Source organism: Podarcis tiliguerta (genome assembly GCF_965153285.1).
Source record: "Podarcis tiliguerta genome assembly, chromosome: 3".
Lineage (NCBI taxonomy): Eukaryota > Metazoa > Chordata > Lepidosauria > Squamata > Lacertidae > Podarcis > Podarcis tiliguerta.
The window spans coordinates 96460522-96484035 of NC_139536.1; the positions used below are offsets into that span (position 1 = coordinate 96460522).

Genomic DNA, 23514 nt, shown 5'->3' on the forward strand with positions numbered 1-23514 from the left:
ACAAGGTTTCAACACTGACTTCACTCTTTACAGAATTACTCATCGTAAATAACGTATATTGGATTAAATTGATGGATTCTAGTTTGATATTAAATTGCTTTCTTTGTTTGCGCGTGATAGTCTTCACGCTTGTGCCAAGCTGCTCCTGAATGGTTTGACATACCGCTGTTCTAAACGGTTTCTAAAGAAAACAAGAACTTTAACACAGCCAAAATCAGAACAAAGTCTATTTTCTTCCTTGTAGGGCACCTGCAACCCATTACTGCCCAAATTTTGTCTCCCTTGATTGCTGCCTTATGCCACTGCAACTTCTTAATAGATACACTTCAGTTTTATTCTGTGGAATACACCATAAATGGCAACAGAGCCAAAATGGAATTGGTGCAACATCAGTGAGATACTCATCAAGATTTATTCTGTGGCCCAGTCATTCCAGACATCTGTTGCGAAGCCATTCAGGAGGGGGAAAGCAGGGGAAAGTCTTTTTTTTTGGGGGGGGGGATTGGCAAGTCTGTAAGTTCACACGAAGGAAGGTTTACGAGATCAGGAGAATACACATGCCAACCAGGATTTGTCGCTGAAAATAACAGGGCTGCTTTCCACACACAAAAGATTTATTAAAATGTATAATAAAAATGTATAATAACCTACTCTTCAGAGGGACACAGAAATAATATTCTTAAGAAAAAACGTTGCTTAAAAAGGCAATCCCACTGCCCTTCTCCCAGTAAGCCCCCCAATACCCCTAGAATTTCTCCTATCCGAGAGTGGGCCTGCGTAACTTGTTGTTTCTCTCAGGTACTCCGGCATTTAATTTTATTTATCATATATATATATGTGTGTGTGTGTGTGTGTGTGTGTGTGTATCTACCCTGCCTTCTCAAAGGACCCCATGCTTTCATCAGTAGTGAAGGAAGAAGTGGTGATGGTACTGTACTGTTTTTCCAATGATATTGAGGTAATGTAAGATGAGCCCATTCTTTTGAGGTCTCACTTTTAAGAACCATACAGTTGTTTCTCAACTTCTTTAACTACAGTGGTACCTCGGGTTAAGAATTTAATTCGTTCTGGAGGTCCGTTCTTAACCTGAAATTGTTCTTAACCTGAGGTACCACTTTAGCTAATGGGGTCTCCCACTGCCGCCATGCCGCCACCGTGCAATTTCTGTTCTCATCCTGAAGCAAAGTTCTTAACCCGAGGTACTATTTCTGGGTTAGCGGAGTCTGTAACCTGAAGCGTCTGTAACCCGAGGTACCACTGTAATTCTTTAATATATATAGATATGGGAAAGACTGCTCTTAAAATTGCAATGTGAAAAGTGATCCCAGACATAATGTGGCAGAACAAATAGTAGTACCAAGAATCACCTCACAGAAGGCAGAAAAACATCACAGAAGCCAAAGGAAGGATTTTTAGTTTTTGAGTTATGAATTATACAGAAAACCTAGATCAGCTTCTGATTACAGGCAAACTTCAGAGCAAAAGGAAACACTATGCATTTTTAATATCTCTAGTAAGTGCAGTTGATGCATCCAAAGTCAGGAAACTTGAATTGATGGTGTATATGGCTACAAAATCCCTGACAAATGTACTGGCCTTAGACAAGATCTTCCAATATGCTTCTGCCCCTTGAGATAGTGTAACAAGAAATAGAAAGCACAGATGGATTATCTTCCAGTGAATAGCTTTTTAAGATCAGTGGGTTGTGCTCTACGACCACCTTCAATATCTGAATGCTGAGTAATATGGAAATCCCCATGTTTAGAGTCTATAGGTGAATTTAGCTGTTTCATAACATTCACATTATAACGTAAAAGCAAGTGAATGTGATTCACAGGGTTTCACCACAACTTAAAGGATAAGTCAGACTCCTGGACAGGAATCTTGAATACAATTCGAATGAATCAAATTTTGAAACTCAATCACACAGGCTACACAATAAAAATCAGCATTAAAAAACAACAACTGGTAGTTGTTATTGTGGTTGTGTCAGTGTTTGAAAAAGAAAAGGCTCCGACCTCCTTTGACTCCTTCTCCTGATCCTTGGACCCTAGTTGGCACAAAAGAGTCCTTGAGAAAGAAGAAGAAGAGGAGTTTGGATTTGATATCCCGCTTTATCACTACCCGAAGGAGTCTCAAAGCGGCTAACATTCTCCTTTCCCTTCCTCCCCCACAACAAACACTCTGTGAGGTGAGTGGAGCTAAGAGACTTCAGAGAAGTGTGACTAGCCCAAGGTCACCCAGCAGCTGCATGTGGAGGAGCAGAGACGCGAACCCCGTTCACCAGATTACGAGTCTACCGCTCTTAACTACTACACCACACTGGCTCTTTGCAGAATATTGCTGCTTTTATTCTTTAAAAGTCTTCTTATCTAACCAAAACTGACAGATTTTACACACACCAAACTCAGCCAACTAACTAACTACCAACCAACCAACCAACCAACCAACCCACACTACACACAATCAATGACCACTCTATATATACAGTGGTACCTTGGGTTAAGAACTTAATTAGTTCCGGGGGTCCATTCTTAACCTGAAATTGTTCTTAACCTGAAGCACCACTTTAGCTAATGGGGCCTCCCGCTGCCGCCGCACTGCGGCTGCACAATTTCTGTTCTCAACCTGAAGCAAAGTTCTTAACCCAAGGTACTATTTCTGGGTTAGTAGAGTCTGTAACCTGAAGCTTATGTAACCTGAAGCGTATGTAACCGGCGGTACCATGGAACAGGCATATGTTGGCGAAAGGTTGCATGAGTCATGCAGGCTTTGCCGATTCATTGTAGGCCGCTGACTCATGCTGACTCAGTTCCTTTGTATTAAAGAAACAAAGGGAAAAGGGCTTCTCCCTGTGTTATAAAAGCCAGGAGTTTACAGCAGTAATGTTGAGGTCAGACGCTGAACGAGGTTATGTGACAAGCAGAGTGCAGAAGGCAGAGAAAAATGACCAGTGGCTGTTTGAATCCTGTGCTTATGGAGAAGGCAAGACCTTCTTCAAATTTAACACTGAAGGACACCCCCCCCCAGGCTTTGGTTGTATATCTGTGTAAATAAACCATATATCATAAAGACACCACTGTCTCTGCTGTGCCTCATTTCCAAAAGGAAATGCAGTTCCTGGGTAAGCGCCTGAAACTCCCACACTGCTGTGGAGATTGAGTGTGGCGTGCAACACTATTTTTTACTGTATAGCAATTATAAAATGCTGAAAGCTGCCCTGAGTGATGCAGCTATGTCAGGTAGACTTGCACAGTTGAAGTGGCCTGGTCAAAAAGTTCATCTCAGCGGCTGCTGTCCCCTGCCTAACTTCAGAAAGTGGGCTGTCTTAAAAAGGTCTCTAGTGATGGGGCACATAAACAGAGCACATGCACAAACCCAGAATTCCTTGCCTTCTAAAAGATTCTAGACCATTTCTGGACATGCATGTTCAAATGAGATCTACATCCCTGCCTTCCTACTCCTTTGGGTGATATCTGTTCATGTATATCTTTTATATCATATATACCTTTTTCCAAGGCACAATTTATACATTTAATAGAATCAGGTGGTAAAGTGGATGGGTGGATGGGTTTGTATTTTGTTTAATGTCCCTGCACAAAGAAGAGGCTATTTTTGGTCACACTAATTTTCAATGTGAAGGATCCCATTCCCCACCCTGCCCCATGGGGGAGCAACTTCAATTTTGTTGTACGTATAAATGTTTCTCTCTGCAAGGGTGGTGGTGTGGGGAAGGCAAATACATTTGTGTGCTGTATTTAAAGGGGGTTGAGGGTGTCTGACACAAATTTCCTAGCCAAATGCTCACTGAACAGCGTCAGTCATTGCTGTCTTATGAGAATATCAGCTTTAAAACAGCTTTTCCAGAATGCCTTTCCAAGAAAAAGAAACATAACCAGAGACTTTACAGTCTGGACGCCAGATAAAGTAAGTGTCTAAGATTCCAATTTAAATGTAAATCATCAGATGGTTTTAACCCTAATCCTCCCTTAGGTGTTGATGAGAGGTGAACAAGGCTTCCACCGTCCTCCAGTGTTTTTCACAGCTTTCTTAATTTCCTTCTTTGGAAACTCAGGAGGATCACTCATACATTTATTTCTCATTAGCTGTCATATTACATATATCCACCTCGGATCGCCTGCATGTTTCTGGGTCGATGTCTGCTTTTCTTGAAAATTCAGACACTTTTCTACCTGAGGTATGTTGGATTTGTATGTCCTTCGGAGATTTCAAACCACATACCGAAGTGGAACCAGCTCTTACCAGGTTTTTTTTTGTTAAGTTGTTTATTCTGTGGTAAGGCTATCCCTTCAACTTCTACATGTGGTTCGGCTATTACACTTTTGTCATTAAAATGCAACTTGCAACCAAAGCTGAACATACAATTGGGCAAAGTACTAGACTAACAAAGCCGAAATCCTTAGACCATTTGTTTCAGAGATACAGGGGTGGATAGCTGGCTACTAGTGATGATTTTGCTTCTTAATTGCCACCTGCCAATTGTTACTGTGCTGTTTTTGCAAGCTTATTCTGAATTAATGGAAGGGATAGCTAAACAGAGCGTGAAAAAGTAAGAAATATAAATAAATGTACATCTCTATCTAATAACATTTTGCAAAGCAGCATTAAAATGTGCACACAAGAAAAGCACTATGTTCTTTTAAAAGTTGCAAAATCCAAGTTGTTTATTGTTAAGTGCTCACATCTGAAATCTTGAAAAAACTATTAGTAGCAGAAAACAATTTGAGTTATGGAACCAATTCAACCTTTTCAGTATTTGTCAGCCTTTATTGGCAGTCCCAGTGACATTTATATGGTCAAATGAAAGCATAAATGTCTGAAGCTGCCAATGGAATGTTTAAGAGGACCACATATGATCAGAGGCATCTATAAATATTATTTGGATGCATTTGAGTTAAAGACACCTACAATTCCTTATCAAATCACCAACCCTGTTCTATGAGAGGGGGAAGTAAGTTTTCCCTGTGAAGAACAGTGCTTTTGTGGAAATGAGTTATTACATAAATAAGTAGTCTTTAAAGCACATCCTCTCCCGCAATGCCTTAAAAAGAAACAGTGGCCTGGCACATGATTGCAATTCCCACCCAAATTATTTCTGTAGCTAGCAAGTTATTGTTGGGGCTTTCTTGCTGCTAAATGGACATTAATTCATAAGAAATATTTCAGTAGGGAACAACCTAAGCCAGGGACTGAGAACTGTGGCCCTCTACAAGCTGATAGATAAAGTCCCCTCATCCACTGGCTGGGACTGATGGATGTTGGAGTCAATGATATCTTAAGAGGAGTTTGGATTTGATATCCCGCTTTATCACTACCCGAAGGAGTCTCAAAACGGCTAACATTCTCCTTTCCCTTCCTCCCCCACAACAAACACTCTGTGAGGTGAGTGGGGCTGAGAGACTTCAAAGAAGTGTGACTAGCCCAAGGTCACCTAGCAGCTGCATGTGGAGGTGCGGAGACGCGAACCTTGTTCCCCAGATTACGAGACTACCGCTCTTAACCACTACACCACACTGGGCCACAGATTCCTCACTCCTGATCTGTTTGGGGCTTTGACATGTTTGGAGCCGTGCATGTGAAAACCAAGGCCTAGCACTGATAGGAAAGCACCCCATCCACTTATGCAGTACCATTTTCCATCTCTGATATCAGGAACTTTGAAAGAACAGAACACATTGTGCACTCTAGTGCACATTTTTTCAGAAGTAAGTCTACTGTTTTTAATCGGAGTTCCTAGTGTGTTTAGGACTGAGTAGATCGGCTGCATGATGTGTGGTGTGCTCTATCTAGGGTCATGCTTCTTCTGAAAGAATGGGTTCATATTTGGGAGTTCTGCTGGATCCACTGCTGTCACCTGAGGCACAGGAAGCATGAGTGCCACAGAGTGGCTTCCAACAAGCTTGCGCTTGTAACTCAACTACAATCCCATCTGGGCAGGGATAATTTAGCTACAGTAATCTACACGCTGGTAACCTCAAGCTTTGACAATTACAGACTATGTTGTATAAAAAATATAAACTTTAAAAAAATGTAGTTTTTGACAGACATGCCAAAAGGAAGGTGAAAGTACTGATGAATATCATCATACTTGCTTATGCCACCTTCCACAGTCATGACTTGGCAAACAAAGGTAGTAAGATATGAAGAAGAAGAGTTTGGATTTGATATCCCGCCTTTCACTCCCTTTAAGGAGTCTCAAAGCGGCTAACATTCTCCTTTCCCTTCCTCCCCCACAACAAACACTCTGTGAGGTGAGTGGGGCTGAGAGACTGTGACTGGCCCAAGGTCACCCAGCAGCTGCATGTGGAGGAGCGGAGACGCGAACCCGGTTACCCAGATTACGTGACTACCGCTCTTAACCACTACACCACACTTTTTTTGCGTGGGTCTTAGATGACTCTTCCCAAAGTGCCAGGCGTGCAATGCTCAAGCAAATGAAATGCCTGAAAGACTTGCCATACAAATGGAGAAAGGGAACCTTTCCACAGAAAGAGTACATGTGCTCAAGAAGCATTGCAGCAGGAAGCAGCTGACATCTCCTCAAGGTGGAAATCCACCTTCCAAGGCACAGCAAACGTCTTTACGGCTCAGGTAACCTGCTGCAACTGTGGGGTAGCCTGTCACTACTTGAGAGCCTGCAGGTCATCACCTTTGCAAATGGGTTTACTCAGGGTGCTCCACACAAGCCAGTCCATCTGTCTGACCAGTGGCAGAGCTTCATGCTCCGGCACCGGGGGGCGTAGAGCAGGCAGGGGCATGGCACACGTCCTGGGGGCGTGGCGCCCAGTGCGGGGTGGGGGCAGCCACAATGGCACCCCACCGGAATCATGGTGCTGGGGCCGATGATCTCCCTCTGCCCCCTCTTCCTCCGCCAGTGTGCCTGAAACATCAGATTCAGATTCTGCACATGAAGATAACAGATAATGATCATTAAATCATCACTGTGTTCTCATGCTGAGATGCCAAGCAAGTATTACACTTACACACACACACACACACACACACAATGTACATGTGATCCTCACACTTTACAAGCTATCCTGCCTCCATGAAAGTACTTTCTGGGCAGGGAACTGAGAGTGTTTGAAGCAGCCACTAACATGCGAAAAGCTTAACACAAAAATTAACCACCCAGTTCAGCTCTTTTTTATTCTGTTTTGCTTTGCTTCTCCCAGCTCAATTATGTATCGTTCAGAAATACTTTTTAACACCCACATACTATTTGCCCTGCTGATTAAATAATATCCTGTGATTAACAAATTGTTCAGAGTTCTAGATAAATCAGAAAGAAACAACAGGGAAGGGTGGTTATGCTTACTGTCTCTGCAGGGATCACAAACAAAGGCACCTGCAATAACAACAGATTTTGTTATTGCCAGCCTGGGTCAATAACGTACAATGTCAGTTCTATTAGATACCTATTTTCTCTTTATTTGTTATGCTGTTATTATTTATCATAAAAACGAGTGGAAAATAACTGCTGGTCTACCCTGCAATTGCCCAGTGTTATTTTGCAACGCTCACTCACCACCGTCACAAGCCATAGCTAAATAGCCAAGATCCATCCACCTAGTGGATCAAGTGCTTTAAATGGGAAAATTAAAGGAAGAAATATCCTCTTTATTATGAGATCGCACTCTATTTAGAAAGGCAAGAATTCACAAGTAACTTAACTTATGCCCATTGAGTGGATAGTTTATTAAGTGAAATAAGGTTAGAAATCATAACTCCCCCCCCCCCCGAACAAGGCTCTTGTTTAATGGGGTCACAAACTTTTACTGCTGTGTCCTCTTATAATCCTGGTTCATTTATTAAATTTCTAAACGTTCATCCGAGGATCACAGGGCAGTTTACAATATAAAAAACACAAAAATACATAACAAAAAACCTAATACCCTTCCCCACACAAATGCTGTTTAAAAGACCATAGATTTAATGAGTCAAAGATCTAGGAGAAGAGGAATGGTTCTGCCTAGTGCCTAAATATATTTAATGAAGGTGGAAGGTGAGTCTTAGCAAGGTGTCATATTGATTCACATGCTGTACAATTACCCCAGCTGATTTCTACAATTTGTAAGGTTGTTAAAGGTGCAGAAGCAGGGCTGGCTGGGAATTCGCAGTTGAGTTTGACAATCCTAGCCCTTAAAGGTTGCAATGGGAAAAAAGAAAACCCAATAGATAAAGTACACACAGCCATACAGTCACACAATGAATCTTCTTCTCTCTTTCTGGAGACTCTGTGGTGGCTCTTGTGTTTTTAATGAGGTTGTCAACATTTCCTGACTGTGACTCCTTCTCTACCTGTAACAAACAGTTCATTAAAGAAAAGAAAAAGAGGGAAGAAAATTGCCAAGTTATTTCCTAACTAGGATCCTGTATCTGTAACAGTTTCCAACTTTTACCAAGTACTGTTATTTATTTACCTGAAACACTGGATTCATTGGTTGACATTAGTAAGGGATCGTGTTGCTGGCCTTTAAAGGTTGCAGTGGAAAAGAGGAAAATCAGCAGATGAACACACAGCTTCCCTCTAAATATTTCTGCCCTTTATCACCCTATTTTCATAGTACTTGCTTTGCACAACTCATGGTATGAATTGGGGGGGGGGCATGGTGTTGTGAGTTTCCCTGCTGATGGTGATCATGGCTGTGGCGTTTGCCTCCTAGGATGGGTCAAGGAAAGGGTTAAAATGGGTGTGATGTGATTGGCCAGTGAGAATGCAAGGGGGGAGTAAAAGATAGAGTGGGAGGTTTTGAAAAGTCAGTTGAGGTTTGGGAGTTGGGAGTTGAGGTTTGTCAGTTGGGAGTTGGAGAAGGAAGAGGGTGGAATAGTCAGTGGGTTGGTCGAGTGGTATTGTGAGAGAGTGAGAGGAATTGTTAGGGAGTTAGATAGACAGTTGGGAATAATTCAGTTTGAAGTTGTTAGGAACTAAGATTTAAGAAACTGACAAGAGAAAAATAAACCGAAACCATATGCTTATTCCTGCACTTAAAAATAAACTTGATTATTTGTTTATATTAACAACTGTCTGGACTCCGTGTGTCCCCGTGAGAAGCGGGGTGGTGGCAGCGAAGAGAGCAACCGCAGTGGTGGCACAGGGTCCATAGACCGTGAAACGTCCGGGGGCCCTGTGTGATCGCCACAATGGCAAACTCAGGAAGTGACCCCTATGACTCGCAAAGTGCTTAACAATTTGAGTGTGAACCTGGCCACGGGGCTATTGGCATCCATTATGAGTATATTGCCATCTCCACGGTATTGACCAACCCTCTGTTAAGACCAGTGTTGAGTTCTGACAGCTGCTTTCAACGGAACATATGAAGAATAGATTAGCACCCCCCTGAGCAGATTCCAAATGAAGTCTCCTCGTTCCTAATTACATTTCTCATTCCCAGATTGCAAAATGACATTTCTAGGCAGACTTGACTCCCAACATCTCCGTTCTAGAAGCGTTACCGAGCCAAATTATGTAAACTAAGTAGGAGAGGTCAAGTGTGTGCCCACAAACCTGAAAATTCAATAACCCAGAACACAAGCTGCACATTAGTTAACTCTAATTGTCAGGAAGCAAAACAATGTTTGCCATCCATCTCACTGAGCAGACATTTGTGGCTAGACTCTAACCACATTCAGGTTAGATTTAGGATCTGGGGCAGTACCAGTACTACACTAAGCAAATCATTAGCTTTCTAATAATGTTGATATATATTAGACAAACCAATCAGATCTGTATTTTCTGAGGCTGACTTGCAGCTCTACTTTAATTTATATTTTCCTCTCCGTGCTGAAACACTACGGAAACAGGAGATAAATCCCCAAAGATTAGGTTCTCAAATGGGTGGGGGGTGGGTTTGTTCTACAAAAGTAATGCTTATGTTTGTTTATTGCCCCAGCAGAATGCTCCCCTCAGTACACATTTTTTAAAAGTATTGTTTCATCACTCAACAAGGAACTCCAAAAAGAACTTAAATTATTTTCTGCATTTCCACATTGATTTGTTGCCAAAGTTGTACTGTTTACAGGGAAATAAATGCTCATCGCTGGAGCTAAAATAAATGTTCAGTCTTAATGCTAACAAGAGAGAGTAATTGAAGAGGAGAAAAAAATAAAAAAAATGCATTGATCTTCTCCTGATGCTCCAACTATACAAATTACTTTTTTGATTAACAGCTAGAATTACCAGGGCCATGTCTTCTACATCAATAAGTCAATCTGAAAATCATGCAACTTTGCCAGAATAGGTGTGCTACTGCAAATGTGTTGACTTTTCAATCTAAGCAGCTTAAGCACTATCTTTTAAAAGAACACAATTTTAGCAAACCTTAACAAATCATGCAGCTTACAAAAGAACTTTACATTTGACACAGTGAGACTGTTATAATTTTATATCCATTGAATAAGCCAATCAGAAAAGTCAGCCAACAAATCATTTTTAAAGACAATTGTAATATACCTTCCAAAGCAGAGCTGGCAAACCTTTTCTGGCCTGGGGGCTGTACTCTCCATGGGCTGCAGTGTGTATGGCCCAACCCCACAGTCGGTCATGCCCTGTCACGTGCAAAACTTCCCACGCCCTGATTCCATTGCAACAATTGCCTATGGCTCATCACTGGTGTAGAACAGGGGTCAGCAAAGTTTATCTTGCCTGGGCCGGATCGGTCCCACGGAGATCCCTCCGTGGGCCAGATGGTGTGTGAGAGAGAGAGTGCCTGTGATTTTCAGCTTCTGCGTCTGTGGAAACATGATTTTTGGTGCCGCAGAAGCGAGACCCCACACTATACTGGTTTAGTGCAACGCACGAGCGGGCGGCTTGTGGCCCGGTCAAACGACCTCCGCAGGCTGCTTTGAGCCCATGGGCCTTAGGTTGCTGACGCCTGGTGTAGAATTTTGCAGGTCATACAACAGGAAGAAATTAGATTTCTAAGAGGAATGCCTGAGCATCCAACCACTCCCCACGATTATGACTGTTTCAGTGGCGTGCAGTGAAATTTTCTGTAGGGGAACAGTTAGGGCCAGATGCGCCAGCTTGTGAGGGCAGTGCCCACTGGACATCACACCCCCTTCCCTAAGCCAGGCAGAGACTTCCCGGGCCTTGGGAAGGAGGCACGAAGCCTGTGACAGGATGCTGGATCCCTCCTGCCTCCTCCCCAAAGCCAGGTGGACTTTGGGAAGGTGGCAGGCAGCTTCCTGGATCCGTCAGAGCATCGTGCCTCCCTCCCTAAGCCGGACAGAAGCTTCTTGGGCTTTGGGAAGGAGGTGCCAGGGGAACATTTAGGGGACTAGCCTAGTCCCCCTAGTCCAAGGGTCAGTAAACTTTTTCAGTAGGGGGCCGGTTCACTGTCCCTCAGACCTTGTGGGGGGCTGGACTATATTTTGAAAAATAATAATGAACAAATTCCTATGCCCCACAAATAACCCATACATCCCGCTCATGTAAAAGCACCAGCCAGGACCCACAAATAACCCAGAGATGCATTTTAAATAAAAGGACACATTCTACTCATGTAAAAACATGCTGATTCCCAGACTGTCCGCGGGCCACATTTAGAAGGCGAATGGGCTGGTCCCGGCCCCCAGGCCTTAGTTTGCCTACCGCTGCCCTAGTCCAAAGATTGCACGCCATGGGACTATTTGATACTAGGTGTATGCATTAATCCAAAACGGAAGCTTTCATTCACTGCACTTCCAGATCAGAGTTTCCTCGAGTATACAGGATTCCTAAATAGAAATAGCTAAATAGGCATAAAGAGGTAATGAACCAAAGAGACTAGGTGTGGAATTAGCGTAGCAGAAAGCTGAAAAAGAGACTTACGTTGGAAGATATCAAAGAAATAAAAAAACCAAAACCCTCTATAATCTGCCATATATCTTGAAAGTGAAGTAGCTATGAAAATGAGCAGTCTCACAAGTTTCTGTAATGCTGTTTGTGTATGACAAGCTATCGGTAGAAGGCTTTTCAAAATCACATCTTTACGAATTACAATTCTGACATTTAAATAAAAGGATCCATCAGGGCTGTTAGTACGATTAAGGAAAGCCACCACTACTTCTGCACTAGTGAACTCCTATTGACCTCAAAATCATTTCTTCTGACACAAAGGACGCAAACCAGAATATCAAATATATTTCCACAAGAGAAGAACGTGTAGAATTCTTGCTGGTAAAAGTCTGGCCTGCTAATCCAGGAGTTGACCAAACTTTGGGGGAAGTACAATGGCACATAAACAAAACTAAAAGTGAGAAACTTAGGGAAAAGTGAGTGCACACGAAAGCTATAAATGCTATCCATTTAGAAAAGAACAAAACAAAGAGGAATCCTATACTTTCACAGATGGCCTATCACAGGGGATGCTCAGATTTCTTTCAAGGATGAAGTCAGTTAACACATGCAAATTGGCCGTTAGGTGATAGGCAGTAAGTTTCCTTAGGTTTTAATTTTTTATGTTGCCTTAATCTGCTTACTAAAATTAGATTGCTTCCATTCAGTAACTTTGCCCAATATTCAATATTTTGTTTGCAATTCAAGATAGTCATGAGAGCTGTAACAATTGTGAATACAATCCACCTTTCCACTTCTCTGAAATTTGTGGTGCAGCTTCCCAGCAAAATAATGTGTAAAGAAGTGCACATGTCCTGGCTCCCACCTGATGAAGAACTTGAACTCCCGTTGCTGCTTCTACCAAAATCTTTAATGCTCAGATCAGTGCAATATACAGGCAGTGTGCACTTCAAAAGCACAGCAGGTACTACACATGGCTTCACAAGCAAATACATTGATCCGATGATGTGATGTCCCCTGCCAACCTGCTATAAGGAATAAAGGTAAAGGTACTCCTGACTGTTAGGTCCTGTCGCGGACAACTCTAGGGTTGTGGTGCTCATCTTGCTTTACTGGCCAAGGGAGCCGGCATACAGCTTCCGGGTCATGTGGCCAGCATGACTAAGCCGCTTCCGGCAAACGCCATTTACCTTCCCGCCGGAGCGGTACCTATTTATCTATTTGCACTTTGACATGCTTTCGAACTGCTAGGTTGGCAGGAGCAGGGACCAAGCAGCGGGCGCTCAGCCCATCGTGGAAATTCGAACCACCAACCTTCTGATCAGAAAGCCCTAGGCTCAGTGGTTTAGACCACATGCCACCCACGTCTCGCTATAAGAAATAGGGGAGGGCACAAGTTGGCGTGACAAACGGGTTCTGTTCCTTAGACTGGGCAAGCAAAACAGCACTTCGCTGAGAAGGCGGAAGCAGTCCCCTCTGTTCAGGTGCGGCCATCACCTGCCCCTCCATGCTTAAGGGTATTCCGTTAAAGGAACCCAGGGGTGTGGATCTCATCCGAAGCCTGGGGAGGGGCTAGGGCCATGCCATGACCCCATCGGGAACCTAGGGGGTGCTCGAGTCGATCCTCATTGGCGGGGCTGCCTCCACTGGAGGTTAACCCTTACCAGACTCCCTGCAAGGCAGGCAAGAGTCAGATATAGACTGTTGATGTCAATGCCTAAGCCAATACCACTCACATTCTGTAACCAATAAAGCTGTGGCCTAAATTTTGCCCATTAACATTTAACCTAAAATTCTGTGTCCTTGTGTCTTTATTCTTCTTGGGGTGGCTTGGGGGCCTTGACACAGAACACAGCACTTCGCTGAGAAGGCTGGAGCAGTCCCCTCTGTTCAATGTCTGCAAGACCAAGGCGAGGCAGGAGGTGTTACTACCTCCTCAGAAGCAGATGGGACAGTCCGAGCAGCACTGGGAGTGGACATGGCTTCTGACAACTCCAGAAGTAGAGCTGGACTGCAATAGACAATGCGTATGAGCCAGAAACAGCCTCTGACAGCTAGAGAGATAAGAGGCCGAGGCTGTAACTCGCATGGTGAGAAATGCTGAGGAGATGGGCCAAGGCAAGGGAAATCTGACCCAGGTGAGGCAAAGCCCTACTAGTGTTTCCCCTGCTGTGTGGCTTAAGCGTACACAGTATCTTTTCAAGAGAGGAGAATGGGGAGAACACTAGTACACATTGGCCCTGCCTCCACTGGCTGCTCAACAAGGTCTGGCAGCTACCAGCTGCTGCTGAATGGGACTTACTTCCATATAAACAAATTACTAGAGAGCAGTAAGGCTCAGCCATGTCCAGTGACGGAGGAACCCTCTCTGGCACCTGGGGCGGGACACCAAGGGGTGCTCTTGACTGCTCTACAGCTGGGGGGAGGCAGCGGGCCATCTTGTCACCTTCCCAAGTGGTACCCAGGGTGGATCGCCCCCTTTGTACGCCCCTGGCCATGTCAGATCACGCTCACTACTTCTGTATCTCCATGGACTCATAAAAAACCCCACCCCAATTAATGTAGAGAATGTCAAAATCACTCTACAGCTATAACTTTTGATTATGAACATTACTATTATTATTATTATTTAACCTCACCTTACAAAATCAACAGTGAAATAAACAAACCTGGGCTCCAATCCAACACAGGCATACTTAGCAGCCCATTGATTTCAACAGGTTTCAGTCCTTAGATAAGTAATAGCCCCAATTAGTTTTCTACATCCCAAATCAGAACGTAATATTAGAGTGCAACAGAACTGTCACAATATGTAACATACACACAAGACCCTAAATATAAATCTTTTACACTGTTTCTTTTCTAGTTGGAAAAACACGTAAAAAAGCTACTGCTGGTTTAAGGATATGTACTGAAAATAGGTTTTTTTAAAAGGAGTTTTCTATATATATTAATGTTTTGGATCCAATATGGAGAAAGACAAATTATTTTAATATACAGTTATAATGGCTGGTAAGAGAACAACCCAATACTCCTAATTATGTCATTTGTCAGGCTTTTCCTTCCAGTTTTATTGTGTACATGGGTATTTTGTTTTTCCCCCTGAACAATTAAGACAATAAAAACAAATCAGCTGTATGCTGCAAGAACACTATTTGTCCACAGAGTATGTTATTATGCATGTATAAAAGCATTACATGGGAATGTCTAGCTTAAAGAAATCTAATACAACCAAAAATACACAAATATTTTGAGAATGTGAATCAGCCAGGAATGTTCAGGGGCTTATTATGCCTCAAGAAAGCAAATGTGATTAAATAATGTATGCCTGTTGCTGCCATAATATGATCCTTATGGTGGAAATTTTGATGATTACCATCTTCAGTTGTTATTGGAGATGGTGTTGGGGTGATTTGTGCAGACTATCTAGATTCTTTCACAGGTTTAGTTAATTGCACTTATTTCTACTTGAAGCACACCCATTGACATCAATGTATCAAAGCTGTTCTGAGTACAACGAACATTGGCTATAACTGAGCATCATAAAAATCTGATTGGCTCAGCCAGAGGTCTAAATTCTAATGGGCCTATGGGTACCTGACAGAGGAAGGTCCTCAAGTATCATAATTCTGTATGTGTTTTTAAATGGTGAGCTTGCCAACTCTTTCTCCCTCACAATCCTGCACAACTAGTGTTATTCACTGATGCCTCTTTGTGAAGTCCATGGAGTCAGCATCAAATCGGAACCCAACAGGGAATATTTTCTGGACATTGTGATAAAGAAGTACAAGAAAATTTAAGTTTTTCAAAAGCAACAATAGCAACAAGTCCATAATATGATATTTCATGGGAATGTTGCCAGCTTCTCATCTCTTCTCAGTACAATTCAACTGCTAGATCCTATGTAGTGATGGGTGACCCACACAGATCCATTTTAGAAATAATCTCGAGCATTATCCCAGACTCCAGGTTTATCCAAACTCAACATTGGGTCTAGGGTAGATTAGGTTCCTATGTCTTGCAAAACAGTGACATATGCAGAATTTATGTGAATCCCCACATGCGTTCCAAGTTACTGAGGTGGCAAATTGCTGGTGGGGAGGATACCAGTTAATTTAATCAATTGTGGATTCCTTTTGGGTTGGGACAAGTTCCAGAGGGTTCCATATCTGATCCAAAAATGTTTTGTTTTGTTTTGTTTTGTTTTGTTTTTTTTGGGGGGGGGAGGTTAGATCCCTAAAATCCAGTGTCCAGAACTCTCTGAACTCATCATTAATTATAAGTGTTTTTCTTTGACTCTATGAAGTCTCCTCTTGTTCATCTAAAGCTAAGGTAGTTTCAGGATTTCTAATGAAGAACTAATACAATAAAATATTAAAAGACTATAAACTCCTTACAACACCATGTCACAGAATTGAAGTTTAAACAAGGGATGAACCAAATATTCAATTTGGGGTAGAGGCATGCTTTTTCAGACACCCTCAAAATGGCTGAGAAATCTAAAACAAAAAGGGAATGAAACACATTGCGACGTTCGGTGTCAACTTCTTAAAAGCCCCAAAAATATAATGGGAGAAGCAGTTTCACTACAGCTTTCATATAGCTATTGAAGTTGGCAGTGTAATGCAGTAGTGCAGATGTGTTATTAACTCTCCAACTGATATACAATTCAGAGAATCCTTTTAGGCAGACACACACACTGGGATTGCTCCATTTCCCCAATATAGCTCCTTGCTATGCATCACAAATTGCTTTTGAAACTCCCCTGAGTTTCAAAAATAGTTTTCAAACAGTGCAATACTAGCATGAAATACGTAGAAGCCTCGCTGCGTGCGCAGAAATCATTCCAAGGCTCTCTGGACTGTGGCCAGCGGTGTTAGGCGGAAATCACATCAACATTTAGAGTGCACGAAGATGATCACGGAATAAATTATTACTGTTGCTAATTAAATGCCTTCCCTTCTGTGGGTCTGTGTTTTGAAACGTGATCCAAAGCTGTGGTAGCAAACACCAGAAGTACATTTTGAATGAAACTTCAGCCATAAGCTGAAGTCTGCAGGTCATGATATCCGGAGAACAAAAGTCTCCTTATGGCAACATCATTGTATGAGATATTGCGGATGGGGGCCTATGTTTAGCCATAAAATAGCTGAAGTACATATCCTGTTTTCTGAGGTTGATACACACAGTGCGACACACACAGCTATGTGGAGTACACAAGATTGCCAACAGACTGCCATCAACAGGTTCATCAGAGCTCAACACTGAAATAAAAATAATGGCCCATTTTTATGTTGAAGAAGCACAGGCACCGTCAGTATAATTTGGTATTCTTGTCCAACATAAGATCATTAATTCCAGTGGTGTTTCACCGGAGCTAAATGTAGGCTGAACTAATCTAATTGTGGAAAGTTTGCAAACCAAAATTAGGTAATGAATTGGGCTCGGAGACATCTGAATGCTAATTTAGATTCCTTCTGAACATTTGACAGAAAGTAGCAGCAGGAAGGCTCTGTTCATTAGTGGAATATGTCACACATACATGCACATATGAACACACGAGGGAGAGGGGCGGAGAGACTCTGACATTGTATGTCAGTGCCCTCTGCAATTTGCAAAATTCCCTTGAGGAATCAGGAAGCCAAGAGTTCTATCCATTTAAAATATAGTAATCAATGTGCAAAATAACCAGATTTGGCTGATCATCTCACAGATCCTATTCTACAGTTTGATTTTTAGTGTATTTGAGCAGTCTGGGAGTTGTTAGTACCTACACATATGAATTCAAAGACAGACTCATGCATCATGCAGTTATTTCTCAGTGAGGTACAACCAACAACAAGCATATTTAAGGATTAGAGGGGTAGAAACCAATATAAATCTCCATTCTATTTCTTTAAAATCTGCTTGCCTAGTATATAAGAAAGAGGATACTAGAGTGCTGCCAGTGTTTGATCTGGCAAAAACAAGCATTTTGGCCTTCCAACAATTTTGTTTCCTTTTTCAATGGACAAATCCTCTCTTTAATACATTAGCTACCTTCAAAATGTTAGTTACCTTTCCCTTTCTAAACAAATAATTGGTTGTTGACGTCTTTTGTTGTCAATTAGTCCTTTGTTCTAATCCTGGCCAATTATAAAGCAGAGGTATAATCTCCTAATTAAAAGACATTTCATTCTCAGAAAGCAGCAGCATGCAGATTCTGAGATAAAAAAGAAGTGACATTTATCTTAAAGCTCTGCTTTAAAACTTTTATATTCTGTGCTGGTGCTTACTTTAATTATCCACTCAACTTTTGTTTTGTTTTTGTTTTTAAACATTGGGATCATATGCCACAATCATCACCCAAAATTGTACAATTTACACTGCTGTAAACTCCTCCTTAACTGTTAACTGACATATACAAAACATATTCCATAACCTGGATATTTGATTATAGCTTGTCCTATATGCAACTGACCATTTCTTTTCTTATTTAACTAACCCTTTGCAGTTAGCGTTCACCAATGAACCAGTACATAAGAAGAGAAAGGTTGCTCTAAGTTGTTCTAAAATGTGCATCTTAAGCATCAATCTGAGTATCAGGAAACAGCAAGCACACCTCAAAATGTTGCATTAGATGAAAATGGGGCAAGGGCCAACTCTACACACCTCTAAAATTAGAATTAGAATTATACTACTTGTTAATTCACACAACCAAGTGGATGTTAAGTAGCTGTTAAGTAGCTGCTTTAACTAGGCCACTCCATTCAAAACATTTCACAAAACCACCATACGCAGGGCTCTCAAATGTACAGCAAAACACTTGCGGAAGATTACAGTTTGAGAAAACTTACAAGAAAATTGCACAGCATGAAACACAGCTAAGGGACAGACAGGTGCACCAGTTTTGAGGGGGTCATAGGTGGCAATCCCTCTGAGGAGTTCCCTGGGCTGATTTCCTTCCTATGCTACTACTTCCCTATTCCAGTGTCCTGGAAAATCCACTGCACCTTGAGCTAGCCAGCTGGCAGTGGGAAGGGCTCCTCATTTATTACATTTAAAAGGTTCAGACAGCTGGACATGCTGTATAATAAAGTCAAGAGTCTAGGTGTGCCAGCCAAGGGTCTAGGTGTGCCCACCATCTTCATTTGGCCAGCATGCTGTCATGGGCCCAGAGGCCCTCTGGCAAAATAGATATGGTCTGAGCTCCTGGCCTTCCAACATCCTTAGGCAGCTGTGCTGGGAAGTCAGGTCATCTGCAACAGACCAGCCAGACTATGGGATGGTGGTGGCTCAGTTTGCATGCCCAATGTTGTTGTTGTTTAGTCATGTCCGACTCTTTGTGACCCTATGGACCAGAGCACGCCAGGCACTCCTGTCTTCCACTGTCTCCCGCAGTTTGGTCAAACTGGGCACCACAATGGGAATGAGCAAAGGTCAGGGTCCTCACTTCAACAGGCGCCTAGTCTCTGTTGAGTGTGTGTGCATGTGTGCATGGATCCTGTCCACATTTGCATCTTACAGCACCCATTTTGGAATGTACTCCTGACAGCTTTCCATTGGTGTATTTGTCTCTTGGCTCAAAAAAAAAAAAAAAAAAAAAAGTTTTTTCACTCTATCATGCAGAATAATGTACCCCAGGTTTTCAAGCTCTTTTCATTAAAAAAAAAAAATGTCAGCTTATTATTTAAAGGCTCAAGTTAGCATTGTACTCCCAAACCAATGTCACAGCTGCAGAAGGGGGTGGAAGGAATTGTTCTACTTCTAAGAAGCCCCAAATACTGTTCCTAACTTGTCTGGTTATGCCAAGGAAGAAAAACCCAGAGCTGCTGTGATACGTAAAGTATGCAGGGTGAAATGGAATTAATTCTTTTCTGCACGTGGATTGGATATTTATATAAGCAGTAAAAACAAAACAAAAAACGGTTATTTGTGCACTTGTCTTTATTTGCAACATATGCCAGGGATGTTGACATTTCTTATGGTATTTATCTGTCACCGCCAATCTTAAGTCTGACAATAACTCCATGATATGTATGATCTTAATGCTAAGCATATGGGGAACTGGCAGATGTTAACCTTATTAAAATCATTCCATTCATATAGTTAAAGTTCTGCTGATTGCAGTGTGATTAGTACTCAGGGTAGCAGCTCAAGTCTGCATATTGCTGTCATTCTTTCGGTGAACAGTCATTCTGACATTTAGGAAGTCGCTCGAAAACCTAGAAATAGCCTAAGCTCTGAAGCTACAGAGTTCACTTTTTGTTTCCAGTGGAGGGCTGACGAAATAGATACTATAAACTAGGAAGAGCAAGTGAAATCGCTTTTCATGCAAATATTTCCCCACAACCTGAAATCCCTGTCTGACTGGGGTTCGAGGTTGCATGGAAACCATCACCCCTTGCAGAGGTTAGTGCTGTATGTATGGCCAATATGCACGTAGCTACTCAAAGCACCCCAATTCCCTGCTCCTTTACACAGGGGCTGTAAGAACAAGAGCAGCTCAAGTATATGGGTATATAAATTTTAACATTGAAGAGTGCATACAGCACCATCTCAGACATATTGACTTGGAGTAAGTCCCACTTACTTTGGGGTAAATCCCACGGAACTAAGTGTACATAGGCTTATAGCTATAAGCATTCGATTCTTTTAACAATTAGGTGAGAATTCAGAAGAACAATACTGCTAATTGTTAGGCTAATAGAGAACCATATGAAACAGGAATATAAATTATTCAGCACTTAATTACTGGGTCCCAAACAGAAGGGAATACTTGATTAAACCTAGAAGTTCGTTCATTGTCATTAATATACATGATGTAGAAAACATGGCTAGACCAGGAGCCAACTTTCAGACAATAAACTATAAATTAAACATTTTCTGTAATGTGAAATTGAGCTGTAAAGATGTCCAAAGTGAATTAAAGGTGTTTCTCTTAAAATGGCCAAACTTATCCCTTAAAAAAAGCACAGGACCAAACACTAATAGAATTTTGACATCACCTTCTGAAATATGGTTATTCAATGTTTGATTCATGCTGAGTTTACTTTTCAAATGATCATCATAATATATAGCATCTTTTTCAATTATTAATGTTTTTTTCTCTACTTGCTTAAAAGCTATGTGATCAAAACCAGACTATATGTTTGAGTACTGTAGCCTGCTAATTTTATTACTAAACAATAGGGTAGAGCTGGAATGTCAATAAATTATTATTATGCTCTTCAAATATAGTAATAATAATCTTGGTCTTATGTGGGAATCATGTCTGTTAAAACCAAATCTATATGACCAAAGCTGTTGCACCGAGAACCTGGCTGCATTTCATCAGACCATTTCATAGATCTCTAGGCCTAAATCCAGCTTCCAAAAGTATAATGAATAATAGTCCAGATCTAATATTCAGATAGAGGACATGGGTGGTGATGGCCTAAGCCACTGAGCCTATTGGGCTTGCCAGTTGGAAGGTCGGCAGTTCAAATCCGTGTGACAGGGTGAGCTCCCGTTGCTATGTCCCAGCTCCTGCCAACCTAGCAGTTCGAAAGCACACCGGTGCAAATAGATAAACAGGGAAGGTAAATGGTGTCTCCGTGTGCTCTGGCATTTGTTACAGTGTCCCATTGCCCAGAAGCAACTTAATCATGCTGGCCACATGATCTGGAAAGCTGTCTGTGGACAAATGCCTGCTTCCTCGGCCTGAAAAGCGAGATGAGCGCCACACCCCATAGTCGCCTTTGACTGGACTTAACCATCCAGGGGTCCTTTACTTTTTACTTCTTTTCTTTTTAACTTTACTCAGATAGAGTAGCATTTTAGTGCTGGTCCATGCAGGGCCTTTCCACACTTAGCTTTTATTATTAAAATAGTGTTGCTATTTTAATAATAAAAAAGCCATGCTGCCACACAACATCATCATTATTCAACTACTATTCTGGAATAATGTACTTTGGTTAAAAGGTAAGTTTTTTCCTTTTTCTCCCCGCCCCCCCCCCCAAACTAATTACCTCAAGACAGTGTCTGAGGAGAAAATGGCAGATAGCTATGGAAGTTTCCGGATTAACTGTACGAGCTCAGTCTTTCTTGTCTACCCTTCTCCATGTCCTCCTATCTGCTGACAAAGTTAGAATTCCTGAATACTAGGCATTCTATCCTCAGCATGTGAAAACCAAACCAAACCAAACCAAACCAAACAAGCCCATACTCAAAACTCCAACATTCACCAGCTGGAAGAACATAAGGTTATGCAAAGGTTGTGGCTACCACCACATAACCTTTCTCAGTTTGGCCACAACCCATCATTAATGTAGGAGGAAAACCATATCCACTCTCTAACAGCAACGTGTGACCAAAGCTGCAGTCAACTGCAAAATCACTCCTCTCTCAAACAAAAAGCAGCTATATCACAATGAAGGACTTTTAAAACGACTCTGAAGAGCGTTGGATCCATAGCTCTCTTTTTTGCCTTCCTCATTGTGTTTGGCTTTTCCTTCCAGTTTATAAATAAATAAGTATGGAACTATGCAAAGTCTGAAATTAATCCGAGTTCCAGCTGTGGTAAATTACAGTTGTCACATTACTGGATCTTCATTTGTCTCCCTTAGTTGGCCTATTACTACTTTTAAAATATGCTGCTCTAATAAAATAATTTCACACAAAGGAGGAAAAAACCTACAGCATGAAAAAAAGAGAAGAATAGCCCATTTGTTCATCTGTATGCTTCACGGCAGATGCGAAAACAAAAGAAGCTAAGTGGAAGTCGGACAATTCTTTTAGAAATCTACAACCAAAAAGCTAAATGCTTTCTTAATGAAATTAGTTGAGCTCATTGATACAACAGATTAGAGCAATAATTTTAGACACCAAAGTACACCAAACAATTTCTTCAACTTAATAGGCATTCAAATTAATTGCTGCATTTAATAAATAGCACAATGACTATGATAATCATCATGTAGATTGCCAAAAAAAAGTATTAAAACTGGCAAACAAAAGGTCTAAAGCCTTTGTATTTTTAATTCCCGATTGAAATCATAATACTATTAAGGGGACTGATTTTCTTCTGCGATAAGCTCTGCAAGCCCTTTTGTATTATTGACTCTTTAACTCACCCTCCCTTCCAGGAATGACACGGAGTGGCCATTTAGCATCAGAACAGCCCTGTGAGGGAGGGGAAGTGGAGAACAGCAACCTGGTGACCATCATAACTAAGTGGTTACCTGAACCTGAAGTTTCCAAATCTAACACTCTTGGGATGAGCAGGTGTTCCTTGAATTCTGAGATGGGGAACCTGTGGACTACAGTTCATACAAGTCCTAATCATTGGCCCTGCTGGCTGAGTCTGACAACTTCAGGAAGGCCACAGGTTTACCTGCCCTACCTTAATTGTTGTGTGGAAGAAAGGTTGCTGGAGACTCTACTACAGCAGCTCCCAATTAAGTGTGATTTTATATACTTGAGCCTACAGAAAAGCCTATGAACTAATAAGTCTTTCTCTCTCGGCATAGTAATTTCAAACAGCAACATCCTACTACTTTTAAAGATTTGTGAGAATTTGTAAGCTATAATTTGGCCGGTTCTAATCAAGTGGTCTTGAATTTACTGGGCTACCCTGTCCACAACTTTTATTTTCTCCACAGTGTGTGCTTGCAAGTGGCCTTATTACACTCATAACAGTACATACAAAAGCCGGTAAGTACAGTACGTGAGGTTGCGATCGTGAAATATGACAA

General features: G+C 41.7%; 1 protein-coding gene and 1 long non-coding RNA gene across 3 annotated transcripts in view; both read right to left on the minus strand.

Annotated features, from left to right (window-relative positions):
* Window positions 1-23514, minus strand: part of CSMD1 (CUB and Sushi multiple domains 1) — a 920428-nt gene that overhangs the window by 414142 nt on the left and 482772 nt on the right. The gene's annotated exons all lie outside the window — the stretch shown is intronic.
* On the minus strand, window positions 7691-12543 carry LOC310673419. Its single transcript, XR_014508985.1, has 2 exons — window positions 8445-12543; window positions 7691-8322 (listed from the first exon to the last, which is right to left on the minus strand). It is a non-coding gene; the product is annotated as an uncharacterized lncRNA (long non-coding RNA).